The sequence below is a fragment of the Mesoplodon mirus genome (assembly GCF_964341445.2).
Source record: "Mesoplodon mirus genome assembly, chromosome: 16".
Lineage (NCBI taxonomy): Eukaryota > Metazoa > Chordata > Mammalia > Artiodactyla > Ziphiidae > Mesoplodon > Mesoplodon mirus.
In genome coordinates this window covers 53,017,919-53,043,972 of record NC_138992.1, presented here as the reverse complement: position 1 = coordinate 53,043,972, position 26,054 = coordinate 53,017,919, and the positions used below count along the sequence as shown (strand labels likewise).

The window sequence follows — 26,054 nt, the reverse complement described above, 5'->3', positions numbered from 1 at the left end:
TTAACAAGAGCCTAGAAGAACTAAAGACCAAGCAAACAATCATGAACAACACAAAAAATGAAATTAAAAATTATCTTCAATGGATCAATAGCAGAATAACTGAGTCAGAAGAACGGATAAGTGACCTGGAAGATAAAACAGTGGAAAGAACTACTGCAGAGCAGAATAAAGAAAAAAACAAAGAATGAAAAGAACTGAGAACCGTCTCAGAGACCTCTGAAACAATATTAAATGCAAAAACATTTGAAATATATGGGTCTCAACAGAAGAAGACAAAAAAAAAAAGGACTGAGAAAATATTTGAAGTAATATAGTCAAAAACTTCCATAATATGGGTAAGGAAGTAGTTAATGAAGTCCAGGAAGCAAAGAGAGTCCCATACAGGATAAATACAAGGAAAAACACGCCATGACACATATTAATCAAACTATCAAAAATTAAGCACACACAAAAAAATATTAAAAGCAGCAAGAGAAAAACAATGAATAACATACAAGGGAATGCCCATAAAGTTAACAGCTGATCTTTCAGCAGAAACTCTGCAAGCCAGAAGGGAGTGGAAGGACATATTTAAAGTGATGAAAGGTAAAAACCTACAACCAACATTACTCTATCCAGAGAGGATCTCATTCAGATTTGAGGGAGAAATTAAAACCTTTACAGACAAGCAAAAGCTAAGATAATTCAGCACAGCCAAACAAGCTTTACAGCAAATGCTAAAGGAATTTCTCCAGGCAGCAAACACAAGAGAAGGAAAATACCTACAATAACAAACCCAAAACACTTAGGACAATGATAATAGGAGCATACATATTGATAATAACATTAAATGTAAATGGATTAAATGCTCCAACCAAAAGACATAGACTGGCTGAATGGATACAAAAACAAGACCCATATATATGCTGTCCACAAGAGACGCACTTCAGACCTAGGGACACATAAAGACTGAAAGTGAGGGGATGGAAAAAGATATTCCATGCAAATGGAAATGAAAAGGAAGATGGAGTAGCAATTCTCACATCAGACAAAATAAGCTTTAAAACAAAGACTATTACAAGAGACAAAGAAGGACACTACATAACATTCAATGGATCAATCCAAGAAGAAGATATAACAACTGTAACTATTCATGCACCCAACAGAGGAGCACCTCAATACATAAGGCAAATACTAACAGCCATAAAAGGGGAAATCGACAGTAACACAACAATAGTAGGGGACTTTAACACCCCACTTTCATGAATGGACAGGTCATCCAAAATGAAAATAAGTACGGAAACATAGCTTTATATTATACATTAAACAAGATGGACTTAATTGATATTTATATACACTTTCTTCTCAAGTGCTCATGGAACATTCTCCAGGATAGATCACATCTTGGGTCACAAGTCAAGTAAATTTAAGAAAATTAAAATTGTATCAAGTACATTTTCTGACCACAATGCTATGCAACTAGAAATCAATTACAGGAATAAAATCTGTAAGAAATACAAACACAGGGAGGCTAAACAATACACTACTTAATAACAAAGATATCACTGAAGAAATCAAAGAAGAAATAAAAAAAATACCTAGAAACAAGACAATGAAAACATGACAACCCAAAACCTATGGAATGCAGCAAAAGCAGTTCTAAGAGGGACGTTTATAGCAATACAATCCTTTCTTAAGAAACAAGAAACATCTCAAATAAACAACCTAAAATTACACCTAAAGCAAATAGAGAAAGAAGAACAAAAAAATGCCAAAGATAGCAGAAGGAAGGAAAACATAAATATGAGAACAGAAAGAAATGAAAAAGAAATGAAGGAAATGATAACAAAGATAAATAAAACTGAAATCTGGTTCTTTGAGAAGATAAACAAAATTGATATACCATTAGCCAGACTCATCAAGAAAAAAAGGAAGATGACTCAAATCAATAGAATTACAAAATTAGAAAAGGGAAGTAACAAGTGACACTGCAGAAATACAAAGGATCATGAGAGATTACTTCAAGCAACTATATGCCAATAAAATGGACAACCAGGAAGAAATGGGCAAATTCTTAGAAATGCACAAACTTCTGAGACTGAATCAGGAAGAAATAGAAAATACGAACAGACCAACCACAAGCACTGAAATTAAAATTATGATTAAAAATCCTCCAACAAACAAAAGTACAGGATCAGATGTCTTCACAGATGACTTCTATCAAACATTTAGAGAAGAGCTAACACCTATCCTTCTCAAACTCTTCCAAAATATAACAGAGGGAGGAACACTCCCAAACTCATTCTATGAGGCCAACATCACCCTAATAGCAAAACAAGCCAATGATGTAACAGAAAAAGAAAATTGCAGGACAACATAACTGATGAACATAGATGCAGAAAATCCTCAACAAAATACTAGCAAACAGAATCCAACAGCACATTAAAAGGATCATACACCATGACCAAATGGGGTTTATCCCAGGAATGCAAGGATTCTTCAATATACACAAATTGATCAATGTGATACACCATATTAAAAAATTGAAGGAGAAAACTATATGATAATCTCAATAGATGCAGGGAAAGCTTTCAACAAAATTCAACACCCCTTTATGATAAATCCCTCCAGAAAATAGGCATAGAGGAAACTTACCTCAACATAATAAAGGCCATATATTACAAATCCACAGCCAACATTATCCTCAATGTTGAAAATTTGAAACCATTTCCCCTAAGATCAGGAAAAAGACAAGATTGCCCATTGTCGCCACTATTATTCAACATAGTTTTGGAAGTTTTAGCCACAGCAATCAGAGAATAAAAAGAAATAAAAGGAATCTAAAATTGAAAAAATGGGGTAAAGTAGTCACTCTTTGCAGATGACATGATACTATACATAGAGAAACTTAAAAATCCTACCAGAAAACTATTAGAGCTAGTCAATGAATTCGGCAAAGTAGCAGGATAAAAAATTAAGGCACAAAAAATCTCTTGCATTCCTATACACTAATGATGAAAAACCTGAAATTGAAATTAAGAAAACAATCCAATTTACCATTGCAACAAAAAGAATAAAATACCTAGGAATAAACCCACCTAAGGAGACAACAGAGCTTTATGCAGAAATTATAAGACACTGATGAAAGAAATTAAAGATGATATAAACAGATGGAGAGATATACCATGTTCTTGGACTGGAAGAATCAACATTGTGAAAATGACTATATTATGCAAAGTAATCTACAGGTTCAATGCCATTCCTATCAAACTACCACTGGCATTTTTCACAGAACTAGAACAAAAAATGCACAATTTGTATATAAACACAAGAGACCTCAAATAACCAAAGCTATCATGAGAAAGAAAAACAGAGCTGGAGGAATCAGGCTCTTGGACTTCAGACTGTACTACATAGCTACAGTAATCAAGACAGTATGGTACTGGCACAAAAACAGAAATATAGATCAATGGAACAGGATAGAAAGCCCAGAGATAAACCCATGCACATATGGTCACCTTATCTTTGATAAAGGAGGCAAGAATATACAATGGAGAAAAGACAGCCTCTTCAATAAGTGGTGCTGGGAAAACTGTACAGCTACATGTAAAAGAATGAAATCACAATACTCCCTAACACCATATATAAAAATAAACTCAAAATGGATTAAAGACCTAACTATAAAGCCAGACACTATAAAACTCTTAGAGGAAATCATAGGCAGAACAATCTATGACATAAAAAACAGCAAGATCCTTTTTGACCCACCTCATAGAGAAATGGAAGTAAAAACAAGAGTAAACAAATGGGACCTAATGAAACTTCAAAGCTTTTACACAGCAAAGGAAACCATAACAAACAAAAAAACAACCCTCCAATTTGGAGAAAATATTTGCAAATGAAGCAACTGACAAAGGATTAATCTCCAAAATTTACAAGCAGCTCATATAGCTCAATATCAAAAAAACAGACAACCCAATCCAAAAATGGGCCAGAGACCTAAATAGACATTTCTCCAAAGATGATATACAGATTGCCAACAAACATATGAAAGAATGCTCAACATGATTAATCATTAGAGAAATGCAAATCAAAACTACAATTTCATATCATCTCACACCAGTCAGAATGACCATCATCAAAAAACCTACAAACAACTAATGCTGGATAGGGTGTGGAGAAAAGGGAACACTCATACATTGTTGGTGGGAATGTAAATTGATACAGCCACTATGGAGCACAGTATAGAGGTTCCCTAAAAAACTAAAAATAGAACTACCAAATGACCCAGCAATCCCACTACTGTACATATACTGTAAGAAAACCATAATTCAAAAAGTGTCATGTACCACAGTGTTCATTGCAGCTCTATATAAAATAGCCAGGTTGTGGAAGCAACCTAAGTGTCCATTGACAGATGAATGGATAAACAAGCTGTGGCACATATATACAATGGAATATTACTTAGTCATAAAAAGAAATGAAATTGAGTTATTTTTAGTGAGGTGGATGGACCTAGAGTCTGTCATACAGAGTGAAGTATGTCAGAAAGAGAAAAACAAATACCCAATGTTAACACATATATATGACATCTAAAAACAAACAAACAAACAAACAAGCAAAACGTTCATGAAGAACCTAGGGGCAAGATGGGAATAAAGATATAGACCTACTAGAGAATGGACTTGGGGACACAAGGAGGGAGAAGGATAAGCTGCGACAAATTGAGAAGCGGTAGTGTATATATGGACATATATACACTACCAAATGTTAAATAGATAGCTTGTGGAAATCAGTCGCATAGCACAGGGAGATCAGCTTGGTGCTTTTTGACCAGCTAGAATGGTGGGATAGGGAGTTTGGGAGGGAGCGAGATGCAAGAGGGAAGAGATATGGGGATATATGTATATGTATAACTGATTCACTTTGTTATAAAGCAGAAACTAGCACAACACTGTAAAGCAATTATATAAAAAAATATATTAAAACGTTAAAAAAAAGAGAAAAGAGGGAAAAGAGAAAAGTGTAAAGATATTTAGGAACAGTGAATTTCTCTTTTTCAACACAATCTGTGTTAATATCCAAGTAAGCAGTAAGAACTTTGCTATGGAGAGATGTTTTAAAGCACTGAATATAGAAACTGAGAAAAACAACAATAGGAAGTACAGTGTAGAAACTAATATTCAAGATCTAATAAGAACTACGGGAAAGAAATTTCCAAAGAAGCATCATTGAAAACAGTACTTAAAGAATTAGAATTGAATGACTAGAGAAAGACGTTGTTGATATCATCCTAAAGTAATAGGAAGAAATACAAAAACTAGAACCAAGGTATGAAATGTTTTTAAAAATAAATAACTACAATCTCAGGTCAGAGGTTCATCACCTGTACAAGAGAAGTGCATGGAGAGGAGGGAACATGTGGTCCCCCCACATGAATGCTGTGCTGGATAAGGGAGTGAAGCTGTGGCAGCCTGAAACTGTCTTTTTTTTTTTTTTTTTTTAATATAAGAATCAAAAAAAGAAAAGAAAAGAAAAAAATCCCTCAAAATGAAACAAAAGGAAGGCCAGCTAGTGAGGATCAAGCTGAGTCACGGAGGCTCAGGCCTCAATGCCGCTGCCTCTTCACTTTGGGGGCGGGGCTGCCCGTCACCTCCGAGCAGTCCTCCCCGGGCTTGTATGACTTGAGCCAGTAGTTCTCTGAGCTGACGCTGCCCCTCCGCCATTGGGTGGGCAAGAGCACCGAGCGCTAGCTCTCCTCCTTGTCCATCTCCAGGATCCGAGACCTGTGGGCAGTGTCAGGGTCTGCCTTGCAGTGGGACCACTTGGGTTTCAGAGCGGGGTCCCTGTTGTTTCCCGACAGATGATCTGAGGCATAGCTGGGTGGTAACACGGAGCTGCTCAGGGACTGTTTCCAACCAGGGTAAATCTAATCTCGTCCAGGAGGGGGCATGAACGGAGAGCTCTCTGCCTTCTTCACAACATTCTGTAAACCTAAACCTGTTTTCCTGAGGATGATGACTGCTCTCTGCTCCTTGATGTCCTGAGGACGGATGCAGTGAGTGATTTCATCAGCAGCATATCCAATGAGCACAGTCATGCTGTTCCTGCACACCAGCAGGGAAAGCACGGGCTCCAAAACCCAGACAGGCTTGAACTGGAGCTTGCAGCTGAAGCAGAGAGTGGAGTTGCTGAAGAAGGACACGGACACAATGGGGCACTCGAAGATGTGGATGAGGTCCACGTGAGACACGATGTGGCCACTGGGCTGGTAGTCTTTGATGATGGCACTGTTGACAAAGCCCGCGGGGATGACACGGTGCTCCACCAGCTTCTGGATCACAAGCTGGTGCACCCAGTCAGGGATCTCATCCATGTCACCCCACGGGTAGAGGCACTCCTGGCCTGGCCAGTGTTTCTGCAGCTGAGTGCCATACGTGTAGCCCTCACTGAAGAAGTTTGTTTCCCCTTGGTCTGTAAAGAAGGGGGAAAAGGATCTCAATACCTACATCTACTACAATGAGAAGAGTGAAGGCCCTAACCACCACTTGCCACTTCCAGACAACTGGAAAAATCAGGTGGAACCCGAGATCCAGGCAGTGTCCAGTGGATCCGCTCCTTCAAGCTTGTCCTTTCAACCAATCTTCATGGAGGGGCAGTGGTGGCCAATTACTCATATGACAAGTCTCTTGAGCACCGGGTCCAAGGTTTCTGCCACACTGCCAATACCCCCACGTCTGATGACACACTTTTCCAGAAGGTAGCCAAGGTCTACTCCTATGCACATTGATGGATGCACCAAGGTTGGAATTGTGGGGATTACTTCCCAGATGGCATCGCCAATGGGGCTTTCTGGTATTCTCTCAGCAAGGGAATACAAGACTTTACCTCCATACCAATTGTCCTGAGGTCACGCTGGAACTGAGTTGTAACAAGTTTCCGTGACAAGTTACCTCGCGAGTGGCTGGGTAATCTGGGAGCCCAAATTCAATTCTTGGAATGGGTACACCAAGGCATAAGGGGAATGGTGCGGGATGAGAAGTATAATAATCTTGCGGATGCAGTCATTTCTGTCAGTGAGATTAACCAAGATGTCACTTCAGGTGACCATGGAGATTACTTCCGGCTGCAGCTTCCAGGGGCCTACACTGTCACTGCCACAGCACCCAGGTTTGTCCCAGAGACAGTGAGTGTGACTGTGGGTCCTGGGGAATCCAAACTGGTTAATTTCCAACTCAAGAGAAGCACTCCTCCAGCAGCCCCTAGGAGGAGAGGCCCCAACTCAGGGTAAAGAGGCAGAGTCTTACCAAAGAAAGTGCAGCCCCAGGCAGCTAGGAAAAAAGAAATGATGACAACAGTCCCAGAGAGTCCCTGCCAGAAATCCACAGTGCCTGGGGCAACACTTTAGAAAGACTTTGTTCCCAATCTCGCACCAGATGAAGCATTCTTTCTATTTTATTATCTGAGACATATTTAAATATAAACATATTCAGAACAAAACAAACAAACAAACAAACAAAAATAAAAAACAAAAACAATGCCTCTGGTTGGAAATAACATAACTTTTTGGGTCAATGAGAAAATTATAGAATGGGAAGGTAATAGGTGATCTATAGATTAAAAAAAAAACAAAAAACACTTTCTAATATATAATCAAAATGAAAGGGGGAAAACCCACAATCTTATGGATAATATTTTTCTTATCCATAGTAGAAAGGTAGAAATATCCATAGTAGAAAGGTAGAAATATGGAAGAGACAACATGTATTTTAAAAAGACCAGGCAAATTGTTTGTAGGAGAAAATAAATTTTATAAAAAAGAACACTGAAAAAATGGAATTGAAAGCAATAATGTAGATTCCTGGGTTAATTAGAATTACTTGTGACAGAAGAAAATTATAATACATAAAATATTTCATTATAACAATAGGATAAAACATTTATTTGAAATGGAAATGCTTTTAAAGTTTTAATTCTGTTCAAATACAAGAATTTATTATTCTTATTGTCACAAATGGATTCTTTTTAAATTGCAGTTACAGCACCATAGATGTCAAATACTTTGGGGAATGAAAATGAGTAATAAAACAAAATGAAAAAGCCTAAGGAAAAATGTAATATTCCAGGCAAGTTTTGCAAGATATTAGTTGGCATATAACATGTCAGAAGTAATTAAAATACCAAACTACCCAAATGCATGACAGAAATAAATAAAATGAAATTCTATGTATTTATTTCTGGAAATGTTTAAATAGCATTAGTAATTTTCATATTTTACAAGCCCCATGAAAATAAAAAAAAATGAGATTTTTTTAAAACTTGCAAACATGTTTACTCTCTTTTAATTCTATGGCAATTTAGTCATTAATTTGAAAATTTGAAAAAGTATATTAATATCCCTCAACTCTAATATTGTTAAGGTGTCTGTGTGTGTGTATTGGATCTGTAACATCTACATTTAATAAAAACTAACCTGCCTTAAGTCATTACACTCACATTAAAAACAAACTTCTAGTGTATTGATTTAATTGAATCCAGAAAAAAAAAAACCATTTAATAACGTTGTTTTATGCCACCGTAGTCCATTTTGGCCTTCTGAATTTAAATTTTTGAAAGTTGTAATTAAAATTTTTATTTCAATCTCTCGAAGTTATTTAATAGAGAAGGACTTTTATCCAACGTTTGATATTCCCCATATATTGCTCCTCTTCAACACCAAATGTCATCCAATTCTTGATTTTAATGATATCCAGCTTCAAATTTAGTAATTCTCTGTTAGATAAATTATTTGTCAATGAACTTGACCTTGAGATACAGCAAAATTTCAACCAGACAAAATTAGTTTGAGTGAACTGAATATTATTCCTGTGTAGAAAGGGAAGAGCATTTAATTCAAAGATCATCTGCCTTTGATATACTTGCTGATAGCTTAATTTATTTAATTCTTAATGGTGCTATCATTTATTAATATTAGACTGCATTCTTTTAGTTCTATGATGGAAGAACTGGGTGAGGTAAATGATGCAATGAATATATTACATATTTTACCTCATTTGATTTTGACCTTAAAATAACAAAGCATAGATATAATTTTTGTCTCGATTTTAAAAATAAGGGAAGTGAAATTGAATTATTTTAGTTCAGACCAGAAATCCTAAATCTGGTTTTGTATATAATGAAGTGCTGAATATTGGTTAAGGAGAAGTAAATAGAATACAGTGAGAATCCCAGATACCCAAAAACTACTCTTACTTTTGAATCAAGCACAGTTATCTTTATTAACCAAAGCATATTAAGGTCATTAATACATCACTGTGAGTGTTGGATATCCTTGTCTACCACCCTTAGATCCACTCTGCACCTTTCCCTCTCCCTACTTTGTGCAATGAGATATTGATCTGTAAGAATTACATTGGTGGACTTCTTTGCCCTCTGGTTCTTCACTGGGTTCAGCCTTGGGGAGGAAGGAGAGTGAGATCTGAAAATGTATTTCTCCAATTCCTGCATGCAGGAAAGATTGCAGTAGCCTGGCTGAGTCCCCTAGTGAGTAGGAAAAGCTTCAGGCCAGGCAGCCCTCTCCACACAGCTCTCCCTGACTGTGGATTCCAGTTGCTGCTTCTCTCCTTACCCTGGCTTGAAGCTTAGCAGGTTAATGACGTCTGGGTTTCAATGTATTACTCCTTGTAGATTCCCTCCACCTTGCCCAAACATGTGTAAATAGTAATTTTCTTAAATTTTCCTCCAAATAGCCATTTTTAACTTATATCAACCAGGACTCTGAGTGATACACAGTAGAGGAAAAATGAAATGACTCTTCTAGGCTCTTCAATAGTCTATAAGCTCCTTAAGGACAGAAAGTATGCATTTTTGTCTTTGAGGACTAGCCTTTGTCTAGAACACAAGAAATCAATATATTTTCTTGCTCTTCAAATGTTTTTGGTTTAAGTGGGATGCTTAAAAGTTCAAAGGATAGAGAGTAAACCTGTTAAAACAAGTTCATTAAGACCAATATATCATTAGAATCTTTATGTAAATAATATAAAATAAACATTTTATAACTGTACATATCAAGATTCCAAATAACATTTTTAAGCACCTTATGAACATTACACTTGAATCATAGCATAAATATCATCTGATCATTAAATTGATACATGGCAAGGTTAATGTCTTTTTTATACTAGTATCATGGAGCTTTTTAGAGTAGGTCTTTTGAACCTTTTAATGCCTCCACAGCTTCTAGGATAGGGTTGGGCAAAATAATTAGAATATTCATCTGAACTTTGTCTTACTTGTTTTGCTCTATTAATATTCTAGCTTGGAAATGGAAACATAATAAATTTCAGGTGTATTTTGAAAGGAAATGTACCTGAATTTGGTATGTAGTTGACTAGGGTAAGTTTAAAGTACAAACTTTCACATCTATCAAACTACCATTATATTTATTAATAACAGTTTGGAAAAGCATCATAATATTTACATACTTTTAAAAGAAGTTCAAATACTTTCAATTCAGTACAGTAAATTATTTTTTCCACATTTCTATCTTTTTTGAAACACTGGTAAATTCAATTCACCAAGATCAAGCTTCTTTTTCTTTTACTGACAGACACAGAAGAGGAATACTTCCTGAAACTCACAAATGAATGTGTGTTTTTTTTTGCTTTTTTTAACATTCTTTTGTTTTATTCAAACAGAAAGTCACAAAAATTATAATCATCCTCATCAGTTCACTCAGTACCATGAAATTAATTTTTTTTATCTTGATCTTTTGTTAGCACTTTTATGAATTCATCAGTTTTCCATTAGAGTTCTGAAAATGCTTATTCATTCAGTTCAGCAGTAGAGTCAGTTACCAGAAACCTGTACTTGTCAGAGTCTTTTCCATGAATTCCTTGAAGATGTAACCATTTTATAGGAACATTTTTACAAAAGCATCAGAGTACACCCAGAACTGTCTGTAAATGACAAAAGACTTAAAAATTACCACAGATAAAGATTTGATGAAAGTTCATAATAATGTAATTGACAAGGAAATTTAGTTATTTCTGAGATGTACAAAGTAACAACTAAAATTATGATTTATAACATTATACCAGAACATATAAGATTTTTAGAAATTTCATGTAATGTCTGAAACATTTATATTAATATATATCCATACAAATAACACAAAGAAAGTTTAGTTTATTTTAGTTTTGTTTTTTTATACAGCAGGTTCTTATTAGTCATCAATTTTATACACATCAGTGTATACATGTCAATCCCAATTGCCCAATTCAGCACACCACCATCCCCACCCCACCTCGGTTTTCCCCCCTTGGTGTCCATACGTTTTTTCTCTACATCTGTGTCTCAACTTCTGCGCTGCAAACTGGTTCATCTGTACCATTTTTCTAGGTTCCACATACATGTGTTAATATACGATATTTGTTTTTCTCTTTCTGACGTACTTCACTCTGTATGACAGTCTCTAGATCCATCCACATCTCAACAAATGACTCAATTTCATTCCTTTCTATGGCTGAGTAATATTCCATTGTATATATGTACCACAACATCTTTATCCATTCATCTGTTAAAGGCTTTTAGGCTGCTTCCATGACCTGGCTATTGTAAATACTGCTGCAAAAAACATTGGTGTGCATGTGTCTTTTTGAATATGGTTTTCTCTGGGTATATGCCAAGTAGTGGGATTGCTGGATCATATGGTGAGGCTATTTTTAGTTTTATAAGGAACCTCTATACTGTTCTCCATGATGGTTGTATCAATTTACATTCTCACAAACAGTGCAAGCCAGTTCCCTTTTGTCTACATCCTTTCCAGCATTTGTTGTTGGTAGATTTTCTGAAGATGCCCATTCTAACTGGTGTGAGGTAATACCTCATTGTAGTTTTGATTTGCATTTCACTAATAATTAGTGATGTTGAGCAGCTTATCTTGTGCTTCTTGGCCATCTGTATGTCTTCTTTGGAGAAATCTCTATTTAGGTCTTTGGCTCATTTTTGGATTGGGTTGTCTTTTTCTTTACTATTGAGCTGCATGAGCTGTTTATATATTTTGGAGATTAATCCTTTGTCTGTTGATTTGTTTGCAAATATTGTCTCCAATTCTGAGGGCTGTTTTTTCGTCTTGTTTATGGTTTCTTTTGCTGTGCAAAAGCTTTGAAGTTTCATTAGTTCCCATTTGTTTATTTTTGTTTTTATTTCCATTACTTTAGGAGATGGATCAAAAAAATCTTGCTGTGATTTATGTCAAGGAGTGTTCTTCCAATGTTTTCCCCTAAGATTTTTATAGTGTCCAGTCTTATATTTAGGTCACAAATCCATTTTGAGTTTATTTTTGTGTATGGTGTTAGGGAGTGTTCTAATTTCATCCTTTTACATGTAGCTGTCCAGTTTTCCCCGCACCACTTATTGAAGAGACTGTCTTTTATCTATTGTATATCTTTGCCTCATTTGTCATAGATTAGTTGACCATAGGTGTGTGGGTTTATCTCTGGGCTTTCTATCTTGTTCCACTGATCTATGTTTCTGTTTTTGTTCCAGTACGGTATTGTCTTGATTACTGTAGCTTTGTAGTATAGTCTGAAGTCAGGGAGTCTGATTCCTTCAGCTCCGTTTTTTTCCCTCAAGACTTCTTTGGTTATTCGGGGTCTTTGGTGTCTCCATACAAATTGTAAGGTGATTTGTTCTAGTTCTGTAGAAAATGCCATTGGTAATTTGATATGGACTGCATTGAATCTGTAGATTGCTTTGGGTTGTATAGTCATTTCACAGTATTGATTCTTCCAATCCAAGAACATGGTATATCTCTCCATCTGTTGGTATCATCTTTAATTTCTTTCATCAGTGTCTTATAATTTTCTGCATACAGGTCTTTTGTCACCCTAGGTAGGTTTATTCCTACATATTTATTCTTTTTGTTGCAATGGTAAATGAGAGTGTTTGCATAATTTCTCTTTCAGATTTTTCATCATTAGTGTATAAGAATGCAAGAGATTTCTGTGCATTAATTTTGTATCTTGAAACTTTACCAAATTCATTTATTAGATCTAGTAGTACTCTGGTGGCATTTTATGGGTTATCTTTGCATAGTATCATGTCATCTGTGAACAGTGACAGTTTTACTTCTTTTCCAATTTGGATTCATTTTATTTCTTTTTCTTCTCTGATTGCCATGACTAGGACTTCCAAATCTATGTTGAATAATAGTGGTGAGAGTGGACATCCTTTTCTCATTCCTGATCTTAGAGGAAATGCTTTCAGCTTTTCACCATTGAGAATGATGTTTGCTGTGGGTTTGTTGTATATGATGTTTATTATGTTGAGGTAGGTTCCCTCTATGCCCACTTTCTGGAGAGTTTTTATCATAAATGGGTGTTGAATTTTGTCAAATCTTTTTCTGCATCTATTGAGATGATCATATGGTTTTTATTCTTCAGTATGTTAATATGGTGTATCACATTGATTGATTTGCATATATTGAAGAATCCTTGCATCCTGGGGATAAATCCCGCTTGATCATGGTATATGATCATTTTAATGTATTCTTGGATTTTGTTTGCTAGTATTTTGCTGAGGATTTTTGCATCTATATTTATCAGGGATATTGGTCTGTAATTTTATTTTTTGTAATATCTTTGTCTGGTTTTGGAATGAGGGTGATGGTGGCCTCATGGAATGAGTTTGGGAGTGTTCCTTCCTCTGAAATATTTTGGAAGAGTTTGAGAAGGATAGGTGTTAACTCTTCTCTAATATTTGGTAGAATTCACCTGTGAAGCCATCTGGTCCTTGACTTCTCTTTGTTGGATAATTTTTAATCACAGGTTCAATTTCATTATGTGTGATTGGTCTGTTCATATTTTCTGTTTCCTCCTGGTTCAGACTTGGAAGGTTATACGTTTCTAAGAATTTCTCCATTTCTTCCAAGTTGTCCATTTTATTGGCATAGAGTTGCTTGTAGTAGTCTCTTAGGATTCTTTGTATTTCTGCAGTGTCTGTTGTAGCTTCTTCTTTTCATTTCTGATTTTATTGATTTGAGTCCTCACCCTCTTTTTCTTGATGAGTCTCTCTAATGGTATATCAATTTTGTTTATCTTCTCAAAGAACCAGCTTTTAGTTGTATTGATCTTTGCTATTGTTTTCTTTGTTTCTATTTCATTTATTTCTGCTCTGATCTTTATGATTTCTTTCCTTCTGCTAACTTTGCATTTTGTTTATTCTTCCTTCTCTAGTTCCCTTAGGTGTAAGGTTAGATTGTTTAATTGAGATTTTTCTTGTTTATTGAGGTAGGCTTGTATAGCTATAAATTTCCTTCTTAGAACTGCTTTTGCTGCATCCCATCGGTTTTGGATCATCGTGTTTTCATTGTCATTTTTCTAAGATATTTTTTGATTTCCTCTTTGATTTCTTTAGTGATCTCTTGGTTATTTAGTAACGTATTGTTTAGCCTCCATGTTATTTTTTTTTTACATTTTTTCCCAGTAATTCATTTCTAATCTCATAGCATTGTGTTCAGAAAAGATGCTTGATATGATTTCAATTTTCTTAAGTTTACTGAGGCTTTATTTGTGACCCAAGATGTGATCTACCCTGGAGAATGTTCTATGCACACTTAAGAAGAAAGTGTCATCTGCTGTTTTTGGATGAAATGTCCTATAAATATCAAATACATCTATCTTCTATTGTGTCATTTAAAGCTTCTGTTTCCTTATTTATTTTCATTTTTCATGATTTGTCCATTGCTGTGAGGTGTTAAAGTCCCCCATTATTACTGTGTTACTGTCAATTTCCTCTTTTATAGCTGTTAGCAGTTGCCTTATGTATTGAGGTGCTCCTATGTTGGGTGCATATATATTTATAGTTGTTATATCTTCTTATTAGATTGATCTCTTGATCATAATGTAGTGTCCTTCCTTTTCTCTTGTAACATTCTTTATTTTAAAGTCTATTTTATCTGATATGAGTATAACTACTCCAGCTTTCTTTTGATTTACATTTTCATGGAATATCTTTTTCCATCCCCTCACTTTCAGTCTGTATGTGTCCCTAGGTCTGAAGTGGGTCTCTTGTAGACAGCATATATATAAGGGGCTTGTTTTTGTGTCCATTCAGCAAGCCTGTGTCTTTTGGTTGGAGCATTTAATTTTTAAGGTAATTTAAGCCATTCATTTTTAAGGTAATTATCGAGATATATATTCCTGTGACCATTTTCTTAATTGTTTTGGGTTTGTTTTTGTAGGTCTTTTTCTTCTCTTGTGTTTCCCACTTAGAGAAGTTCGTTTAGCATTTGTTGTAGAGCTGGTTTAGTTCTGAATTCTCTTAGCTTTTGCTTGTCTGTAAAGCCTTTGATTTCTCCATTGAATCTGAATGAGGTCCTTGTTGGGTATTGTAATCTTGGTTGTAGGTTTTTCCCTTTCATCACTTTAAGTATATCATGCCACTCCCTTGTGGCTTGTAGAGTTTCTGCTGAGATATCAGCTGCTAACCTTATGGGAGTTCCCTTGTATGTTATTCTTCTTTTGTTTCTTGCTTGTTATTTGTTGTTTTTGCCTTGCTGCTTTCAATAATTTTTCTTTGTCTTTAATTTTTGCCAATTTGATTAATATGTGTCTCAGCGTGTTTCTCCTTGGATTTATCCTGTATGGGACTTGCTGTGCTTCCTGGACTTGGGTGGCTATTTCCTTTCCCATGTTTGGGAAATTTTTGACTACAATGTGTTCAAATATATTCTCTGTTCCTTTCTCTCTCTCTTCTCCTTCTCGGGCCCATATAATGTGAATATTGTTGCACTTAATGTTGCCCCAGAGGTCTGTTAGGCTGTCTTCACTTCTTTTCATTCTTTTTTCTTTATTCTGTTCAACAGCAGTGTATTCCACCATTCTGTCTTCCACATCACTTATCCATTATTCTGCCTCAGTTATTCTGCTATTGATTACTTCTAGTGTAGTTTTCATTTCAGTTATTTTATTTTTCATCTCTCTTTGTTTGTTCTTTATTTCTTCTAGGTCTTTGTTAAACATTTTTTGCATCATCTTGAACTTTGCCTCCATTCTTTTTCCGAGGTCCTGGATCATCTTCACTATCATTATTCTTATTTCTTTTTCTGGAAGGTTGCCCATCTCCACTTCATTTAGTTGTTTTTCTGTGGTTTTATCTTGTTCCTTCCTCTGGTACATAGCCTTCTGCCTTTTCATCTTGTCTATATTTCTGTGAATGTGGTTCTTATTCCACAGGTTGCAGGATTGTAGTTCTTCTTGCTTCTACTGTCTGCCCTATGTTGGATCACAAATGAATGTTTTTACCTTTTTTGATTGGAATATTTATCATGAATTTGACATGAGTTCTTGAAACTTTGAATGGGAAATTGAGAATTTTTATGATATATCTCTATCACAAATTTATAGCAACAATAAAGTATTATTTCCAAGTAAAGCTTAGAAAAATGTGAAAAATATAGTATCCTAACTTCAGTGACAAATAGTCATATCCTTGGAAGTTTATTTTGCTCTAAATTCAACTGTATAAGAAATAATTCCAGTAAAATAGGTTCATAGCTGTCCAAATCCAGCAATCTACAGGGTTACAATAATGTGGGGAAAATCTTATTACAGACACCTGACATGATGAATAAGATAGAACAAAAACTATTTTAAATACATAGCTGAATTTAAAACATATGAGATAAAGCTACATGTCTCAGAGAGAAGAATTACCTAACTATTAGACAAATAGACATTTTATTGGAACCTGTGGCTGAATTGGATATGTATTTGGGAGTAAGGGCAAACTTTACCTATTCCTCTTACACAAGATACATGTTTTCATAGCAGACACCTAGAGGAGATATGGTTTTATATTTTTTCTTAATCTTGAGATAATTGTAAATTCACATGCACAAAATGTAATTTCACAAGAGGGATATTGGAATGATACAGTCAAGATACACCATATTTCCATTAATATGAAGATGTTTCATTTTGCCTTTAATACTCTTTTTCATCCTGCTTCTATCTCCTCTAAACCCTGATAGCCACAAAATTGTCATCCATTTCTATAATTTTGTCATTTCAAGAATCTTGCATGAATGGAATCATTTAGTATGTAACCCTTTGAGACTGGCTTTTTACACTTAACATGATTCTTTGGAGTTTCAGACAGGATGTTGTATGTATCAATAGTTCACTCATTTTTATTGTTGAATAGTATTCTATGGTGTGACACATCATAGTTTTTTTAATCATTACCCTGTTAAAGGACAGTTGAATTGTTTTCTGTTTTTAATTATTATGAATAAAATAGCTATAAATATTCATGCACACATGTTTGTGTAAGTCTGTCTTTAATTGGGATAAATGCCTAATAGTGCATTTGTTGGATTGTATAGTAGTAGTATATTAATTTCATAAAAAGCTCCCTATAATTAACAATAAGATATTTTGCACTTAAAATTTCTTTCAGAGTGTAGATCTTATGTTAAATGCTCTTACCACACACACACACACAAAGCAACAAAAACAACCCCAAAACCCCAAAGGTATAGAAGGAAACTTTTGGAAGTAATGGACATGTTTATTACCTTGATTGTGGTGATAGTAATAAGAATTTATACACATGACCAAACTCACCAAACTATTTACATTAATCACATGCTGTATTTGGTAAAACAGTAAATCCTCAATAAAACTGAAGAAAAATAAAGAAACTGCCAAACTGTTTTACTGGAATGGCTGCACTATACAACATACATTAGCAAAGCATTCGTAATCTAGTTTCTTTGTATCTTTGCCATCATTTTTTTTAATCCATCCTGATAGTTATGTAGTGATATCTCATTTTGGTTTTAATTTGCATTTCTCTAATTACTAATAAAGATGAAACTCTTTTGTGTGCTTTATTTTCATCTGCATGTCCTCTTCAATGAAATATCTTTTCATGTCTTGTTTCTAATTTTAAAGTTGTTTTTTTTTTTTGCTTTTGTTCCTTTTTTACTAGTGAGTTTTGAAAGGTCTTAACATGTTCTTGACACTAGCCTTTTGTCAGATAGGTGTTTTGCAAATATCTGCTTCTTCCACTGTGTATCTTCTCTTTTCATCCTAAGAGGTCTTCTTCCATTTTTATTGTGATATAATTGACATACAGCACTGTAAAAGATTGAAGTGTCCAGTATAATGATATGACTTACATACATCCTGAAATGAGTGTCACATTAAGTTTACTAGACGTTGATCATCTCATACAGATACAACTTTAAGATCAAGAATATATATTATGTGAACTCTTAGGATTTACTCTCCTAACAGCTTTCATATATAACATGCATCAGTGTTAATTTATTTAATCATGTTGCATGTTACATCTCTACTACTTGTTTATTTTATAACAGAAATTTTGTATCTTTTGAGCACCATCATCACCATACAATGATATTATGTAATATTGAAAATATTCCACACAATGTACATTTTGCCTCTTTGATTCATTTATTTTATAACTAGAAATTGTACCTGTTAATTCCCCTCACCTATTTTACTCATCCCCCCACTCCCCTCCATTCTGGCAACTGACTGTTTGTTCCCTGTAACAATGATTCTGTTTTTGTTTTGTTATGTTCATTAATATTTAAAATTTTGTTGTTTATTTAGATTCCATATATAAGTGAAATTTTACAGTATTTGTCTTTCTCTCTATCAGACTCATTTTACTTAACACAGTATCCCCTAGGCCCACCCATGTTGTCACGAAAGGCAAAATTCCATTTTTTTTTATGGCTGAGAAATATTCAATTGCATATATATAATTAACATAGGAGTGCATATATATTTTTTCAAATTAGTGTTTTCATTTTCTTCAGATAAATACACAGAAGTGGAATTGCTGAATTGTATGATAGTTCTATTTTCGTTTCTTTGAAGAGCTCCCATAGTGTATACCACAGTGGCTGCACCAATTCACATTCCCAGAAACAGTGAATAAGTATTCCCTTCTTTCTATATCATCATCAACACTTGTTATTTATTGTTTTTTTGAGAATATCCATTCTGACAGGTGTGAGGTAATATTTCATTGTGTTTTGATTTGTATGTCCTTTATGATCAGTGATGTTGAACACCTTTTCATGTGTCTGTTGACCATCCATATATCTTTTTGGAAAAATGTCTATTCAAATCCCCTGCCCATTTTTCAATGGGGTTTTGTTGTTATCTATTTTTTTTTTTGATGTTGAGTTGTAGGAATTATTTGTATATTTTGGATCTTAACTCCTTATCAGATATACCTTCTGCAAATATATTATCTCATACAAAGTAGATGACCATTTCATTTTGTTGATAATTTGCTGTGTAAAAGCTTTTTAGTTTGATGTAATTACATTTGTTTAATTTTGCTTTTTATTCCTTTCCTGATGACACATACCCAAATAAAATACTGCTAAGACCAAAGTTAAAGAGCATAGTGCCTATGTTTTCTTCTGCAAGTTTTTTGATTTCAGATCTTCTGTTTAAGCCTTTAATCCATATTAAGTTTATTTTTGAACATGTTGTGAGAAAGCAGTCTAGTTTAATTCTTCTTCATGTAGCTGTCCAGTTTTCCCAATATCATTTATTGAAGAGGCTGTCTTTTCCCCATTGTATATTCTTGCCTCCTTTTTTGTAAATTAATTGACCATAGAGGTGTGTGTTCATTTCTGGGCTCTCTGTTCTGTTCCATTGACTATGTATCTGTTTTTGTTCTGGTACCATACTGTTTTGATTGCAGTGGCTTTGTGGTACAGTTTGAAATCAGGGACAGTGGTACCTCCAACTTTGTTCTCCTTTCTCAAGATTGTTTTGGCAATTCAGTATCTTGTAATTCCACACAAAGTTTAGGATTATTTGTTCTAGTTCTTTGAAAAATGCCATCGGCATTTTGATAGGAATTACATTGAACCTGTAGATTGCCTTGAATAGCATCATTATTAATTAATTTAAAATATTAATTCTTCCCTTCATGAGCATGATATATCTTTCCGTTTTTATTTATTGTTTCCAATTTCATTCATCAGAGACTTATAGATTTCTGTGTACAGGTCTTTCACCTCCTTAGTTAGATTTATTCCTAGGTTTTGGGGGGATTTTTTTGGATGCAGTTGGAAAGGAGACTGTTTTCTTGATTTCCTTTTCTGATAGTTTGTTTTTAGAGTATGGAAACAAAACAGATTTGCATGTGTCAATTTTGTATTCTGCAACTTTACTGAATTCATTATGAGTTTTAAGAAGTTTTTTGGTGGTGTCTTCAGGATTTTCTATATATAATATAATGTTATATGCAAACAGTGACATTTAAATTTCTTCCTTAACAGTTTGGATTTATTTTATTTATTTTTCTTGCCTGATTGTTGTGGCCAGAACTTCTAATAATATGTTGATTAAAAGTGGCAAGAGTGGGCATACTTGTTTTGTTTCTGATCTTAGAGAAAACGGTTTCAGCTGTTCACCATTGAATATGATGTTGGCTCTAAGTTTGTCATATATGGCCTTTATTATGTTATGTTGCTTCTATATCCACTTTGTGGAGAGTTTTTATCATAAATGAATGTTGATTTGTTTCATAACATATCTACTGAGATAATCATTTGATTTTTATTCTTCAGTTTATTAATGTGTTGTATCATATTGATTGATTTGTGGATAGTAAAAATTTCTTGCATCCCTGAGATAAACCCTACTTGATCATGATGCATAATCCTTTTAATGTATTGTTGAATTTGGTTTTCTATTATTTTGTTGAGGATTTCAGCATCTATGTTTATGAGTGATATTGGCCAGTAATATTCCTTTTTTATGGTGTCATTGTCTTGTTTTGATATCAGGTTGATATTGGCCTTATAGAATGAGTTGGGAAGCATCATATGTACATGCTGAACAGCCAAATGTAAAATGGAAAAGGACAAGTGTTCCTCCATTTTATGACATCCAATAACAATCCCACTTCCATTTCTATATTTCTATATGTATACTTCTAACATAAGGGAGTGGGAAAATTATTATTTCTAGCCAATGTAAATATATCCAACTAAATATTGTAGTTTTTATTATGTTATAAGGGAAGAGAAGGGAGTAAATATTATGAAGAGCTAGCATAATTTCTGCTATAATATTTTTGGAGAATTAAATTCTGAGGGGATTATTTTATTTCTCCAATAGTCAATTCAATAGCATTACCTTTTCCAATATGTAAAATTTCAATATTGCTGAATCATAAAATTTAATTTAAAAATACATGCAATAATACTAATTACTAACTACATTAACCTGTAATATGCATTGTGTTATCTTTTACCTATAACAAAAATGATTTAAACTACAGTTTCCAAGAAATGACAGGTGTTCTTCTATGCTTAAAGATTAAAGAAAATATGAATCCCAGAAGCATACTATTGGTCCTATTGATTTTGCTTATGCACTTGTTTTTTCAAAAACCCCATCCACCAAAAAACAGTCATGCATCTAATACAAAGGTATTTTTTATTAGTTTTGAATTACTTTTCCTGTAGAAATATTGGCACTGTTGTGTGAAAGTCCTATGGTTATGTATGTTTATGAAACAGATGACTTTAAGAATACAAATAAAAATAAATTAATTTTATATGTTTTTACAATCCATCAATAGGTCAAATATGCTATAACTAAAGGGAGAATTAATTTTGGAATCAGACAAACCTAAGTTTGACATAAAGTTCTACATGTACTATCTGTGTAAACATGACCACTTTAAGCCTTATGCTCTTCATTTCAAAAGTGAGGGCAATAGAACTTACCTCATATGTTGTTGTAATAGTTAAATAAGATAATTTATGTAAGACATCTAGTATAATACTTGGGATGTCATCCTTCCCTTAATTCTAATCATTTAATTAGGAAAACAAATCAGAGTAAGGAACATTTACTTTGATGCTATTGTTTAGTTAAGTATCAGGTATGAGCAATATCTTTGTTGACTTCTTTTTGAAGAAATGATTAAGAAAACAGCTTTATGGTAAAACATCCATTCATTCACAGGTATTGCTGACATCTAATACCTAACTCACACACAAAAAAGAAAAAAAAACACATGATTAATTTAAATATATGTGTCAACATCAAAGTGTATATTTAAAATATATTCATCTAAATTAAGAACCCCTATCAATCTAACCTCCTGAAAGTTGGAAGAAAAGTGTTAAAATTGCAGTGATTCTTGCCACTGGTTTCACCTCAGACACCAGTATCTATATCCTTAAAAAGAAATAATAGAGAGTTTCTGCTGGCTAAGATGGATTACTAACGACTGGATATTCCCTCCTGTCTCAAACAACCAAAACACAAAATATATAAAACAATGGTTTTCAAGACATTGGAACTAAGTCAATGAAAGTGGGTGATTTCTGAAATATGAAAAACAAGTGAGAAGATGAGTATGATTGCCACAGTTTGCTGCCTTGAGAGGGTTTCCAGGGCATGACATAGGAAGATCAAAGAGCATGGCAGACTCCCTGAGTTGAAGAGACAGGGTAGAAAGTCTGAGGAGACTAAATTGTCTAGAGTTTAGAGGATGTATTATGGTTTAGTAGAGAACCAAGCAGAGAAAGAACTTGAAGTCTACAAAGCTGTCCTCCTCCCTCCAGTTATTTAGCTGATTAATTATCATGTAGGGAAATTACAGGAGTTTGGGGAAACCCTAACTGAAGAGGTGCTTAGTGCTCACAGACGGTTGGAAAAAGATGTCTATTCCCTTCAAATAGTCTAGAAAATCTCATGATTCACAAGAACATTACTGAGAACATTCAGAAAGAAAATAATGAGCTCTAGGATGAGCTCTGCTCTGTCCTGCCTTCGCCATACCAATTCATCCCTCAAATAACAAATCTTAAAAGGAAGATATAAAAAGATAACTGTTTCCAATTAAGGTAAAATCATTCCACAACAAACTCAAGAATATAAAGATTCTTAAAAAATACAACACCAATAGTGGTAAAATTCACAAAGTCTGCAAAACAATTTTAAAAAATGACAAGGCAGGCAAAGGTAAGGGAAAATAATACCTGTAATGAGTAACAAACTTAGTCAATCTACTGATAACTCAAATCTAGAATTGACACAAAATTTAGACTTAATAGAAAAGAGCATTAAAGTAATTATTATAACTGTACACAGTATGTTCAAAATTTTAACAGAGGCGTGGACAATAGTAAAATGTTCCAAATCAATTTTTTCAAATGAAATCAGTGAGTGTGATACAGCATACCCTGGATGGAATTAACAGTAGGTTAGACATTTTAAAGATTAATAACCTTGAACACACTTCTAAATAACCCACAGGTCAAAAAATAAATCAGAAGAGATATTAGAAAATATTTTAAATTGAAGGAAGATGAAGCATCCAAATTTATGAAATGCAATGAAAGAAATAGTAAGAGGAAAATCAAAAACTTTAAATGTATCTCTTATAGAAAAGAAGAAAGGTATTAAATCAACATCTAAACAGCCCCTTAAGGACTTTGAAGACAAGAGCAAAGTAAAACCAAAGCAAACAGACAGAAGGAAATAATAAGCATCAAAATAAATAAATAGAAAACAGAAAAATTAAATAAAAACTATGAGGACACAATGAAACTAAAGTTTTATCCTTGGAAATAATCAACAAAATCAGTAATCATTCAGCTAGAATAATCAACAAAAAAGATGACACATGTTTAAAAAATGAGGAATGAGAGAATATCTCTACCTAACTTATAGTAATTAAAATTATCATAAGAAAATATTATGGACAGATTTATGCTAAATAGACAACTTAACCAAAGTAGAAAAATTCCTAGAAAGAAACAAACCATTAAAACTAAAAAATGAACAGAAAATTTGAATAGACATAAAAAATAATGGAATTGAATTGGTAATTTAAAGTATTCCTACAAATAAGAGCTTAAGCCCAAGTGGCTTCACTGTTAATTCAATGAAGAAATGACACAGATTATACACAAATTCTTTCAGAAAATATAGACACAGTAAACACTCTTTACCTTAATCAGTTTGGGCTGCTGTAACAGAATACTATAGACTGGATGGCTTAAAAGATCAACATTTATTTCTCACAGTTCTGGGGGAAAAGAAATCCAAAATTAAGCCACAGGCAGATTTGTTATCTGATGAAAAGACCACTTTCTGACTCATAGATGGCTATCTTCTCACTGTGTCCTCACATGGTAGAAGGGCCAAGAGAGCTCTCTGGGGCCCTTTATAAGGACACTAATCCCATTCATTAGGGTTTCACCCTCCTGAGATAATCACCTCCCAAAGGCCTCTTCTAAATACCATCACATTGGGGGTTAGGGTTTCTACATGGGAAGATACAAACATTCAGCCCATAACACCATCTTATTCTGTGAGTCTAGTGTTACTCACATACCAAAACAAGGAAAAAAACAACAACAACAACAACAAAAAACAATCATCTCAAGGGAAAATGAAAACTACCTCTCATGAATATAAAAACAAAAATTCTTAACAAAATATTGACACACTGAATATAGGAACTTATAAAAACTATTATATGCTTCTCACAGAATAATTTCCAATAGTGTGTGTATATATCCCCCCAGCCAGGGCCTGGGCTTATCCACCTGCATTCTCTTGAGGCTGAGTTTGACTTTGTGACTCAGTTTCAAAGAAGAAAGTAGGGAAAGGGAAAAACAGTAACTTTACAGCAGAGAAACCTAGTAAACACTACATTAACCAAGTGATGAAAGTTAAGCTTTTTTCAATGTCATATGTGTGTGTGTGTGTGTGTGTGTATGTATATGTATACCATGTACCCTCTGATATTATGTAACAAGAATAGCCATTGGTATTGTATAAGGAAACAGTTAACAGTGAGCTTGTACAGTATTTCATCTGGCTAATTGCTTTGCTTTATTAGTGATTACAAGAGAACTTTGGCTACTTTATCAACCCTGAAAATTTCAATAGCCTAACACAAAGATATTAATTTATATTCAAAGAAAGTCTACTGTAATTACAAAATTTTTCCATAGCAACTATTCTTTATGCAGAAACTCGGGCCCCACTGATCTTGTGGTACTATCATCCATCAAGAATCTTTTCTGATTTTTGCAGAAGTGAAGGGAATAATAAGAATAGTTTACTAGCAATTAAATGTTTTATAAAAACAACCCATTGGCCACATACATTTACAATGGGAAGAGTAAATGTTTTCTTCCTGTGTGCCCATAAAGAGAGGACACCCGTATCTACTAAAAATATCCTTAAAATTCTGTAAACAAACGACCAGATAAAATTTGTCTGGTATTTAGTTGTCTCATAGAAACCTTTCCTGGCCAATTTTCTTTTGCCTCTCCATAGCATTGTTTTAGCACCATCTTTTGCTTGAGTTCTAACTGTTTAAATAAATGTTATTCTGGTTCTTAGGTGGAGGTATTTGGCCCTCTCGGAATCCCTCTGGGATTCTGTATCAAATCCAGTTTATTATTAATCTGGCCTTGACTTCACACTCCACTGTTTAGATTTGAATGTCCATCTTGTCCTTACACCCATTTTGAGAGGATGACTGCATTAATTGTTCTCAGTATCTCAGGTAACGCTGTATTCATCCTCTTTAGTATTGGCCTTCCACATTTTCTCTGGGATTGGCCATATGTGTTGGCAAATGGGACAATAACATAATTGACACAAGTAGAAGCTTTAATAAGCACTTGTGAGTATCTGCTTCCACTCTTGGATCTCTGCCATTAACACAAAAATAAACTGAGATTGTTTGCTGAAGGGGTCTAAGAAAACCTCTCATGGAAAAATGTCAAATTGTCCTAGGTGAGGCCATTCCAGACCAGCTAGCCCTCAGCCTGTCTGCCAGCTGACTACAGGTACATGAGAGAGCCTGTTTGAAATCAGCTGAGACAGGCTCAGATGTGTAGAACTGCTCAATCAACACATAAATATGGGAGCAACAATAAATTGTTGTTTTAAACTGCTAGGTTTCAGGACTGGTTTATTAAATACTGATAGCTACCTAATATACACAGTCACCTCTTATATATCAGCACT

General features: G+C 34.2%; 2 pseudogenes across 2 annotated transcripts; one reads left to right on the top strand and one right to left on the bottom strand.

The window, feature by feature from the left end:
- Nucleotides 1–5,587: 5,587 nt before the first annotated feature.
- Nucleotides 5,588–6,433, bottom strand: LOC309792002 (RNA demethylase ALKBH5-like; annotated as a pseudogene). Its single transcript has 2 exons — nucleotides 5,960–6,433; nucleotides 5,588–5,887 (listed from the first exon to the last, which is right to left on the bottom strand). The product of its transcript is annotated as an RNA demethylase ALKBH5-like (transcript).
- A 22-nt stretch (nucleotides 6,434–6,455) lies between these two features.
- LOC309792001 (carboxypeptidase N catalytic chain-like) lies at nucleotides 6,456–7,753 on the top strand (annotated as a pseudogene). Its single transcript has one exon. The product of its transcript is annotated as a carboxypeptidase N catalytic chain-like (transcript).
- The last annotated feature ends 18,301 nt before the right edge of the window (nucleotides 7,754–26,054 follow it).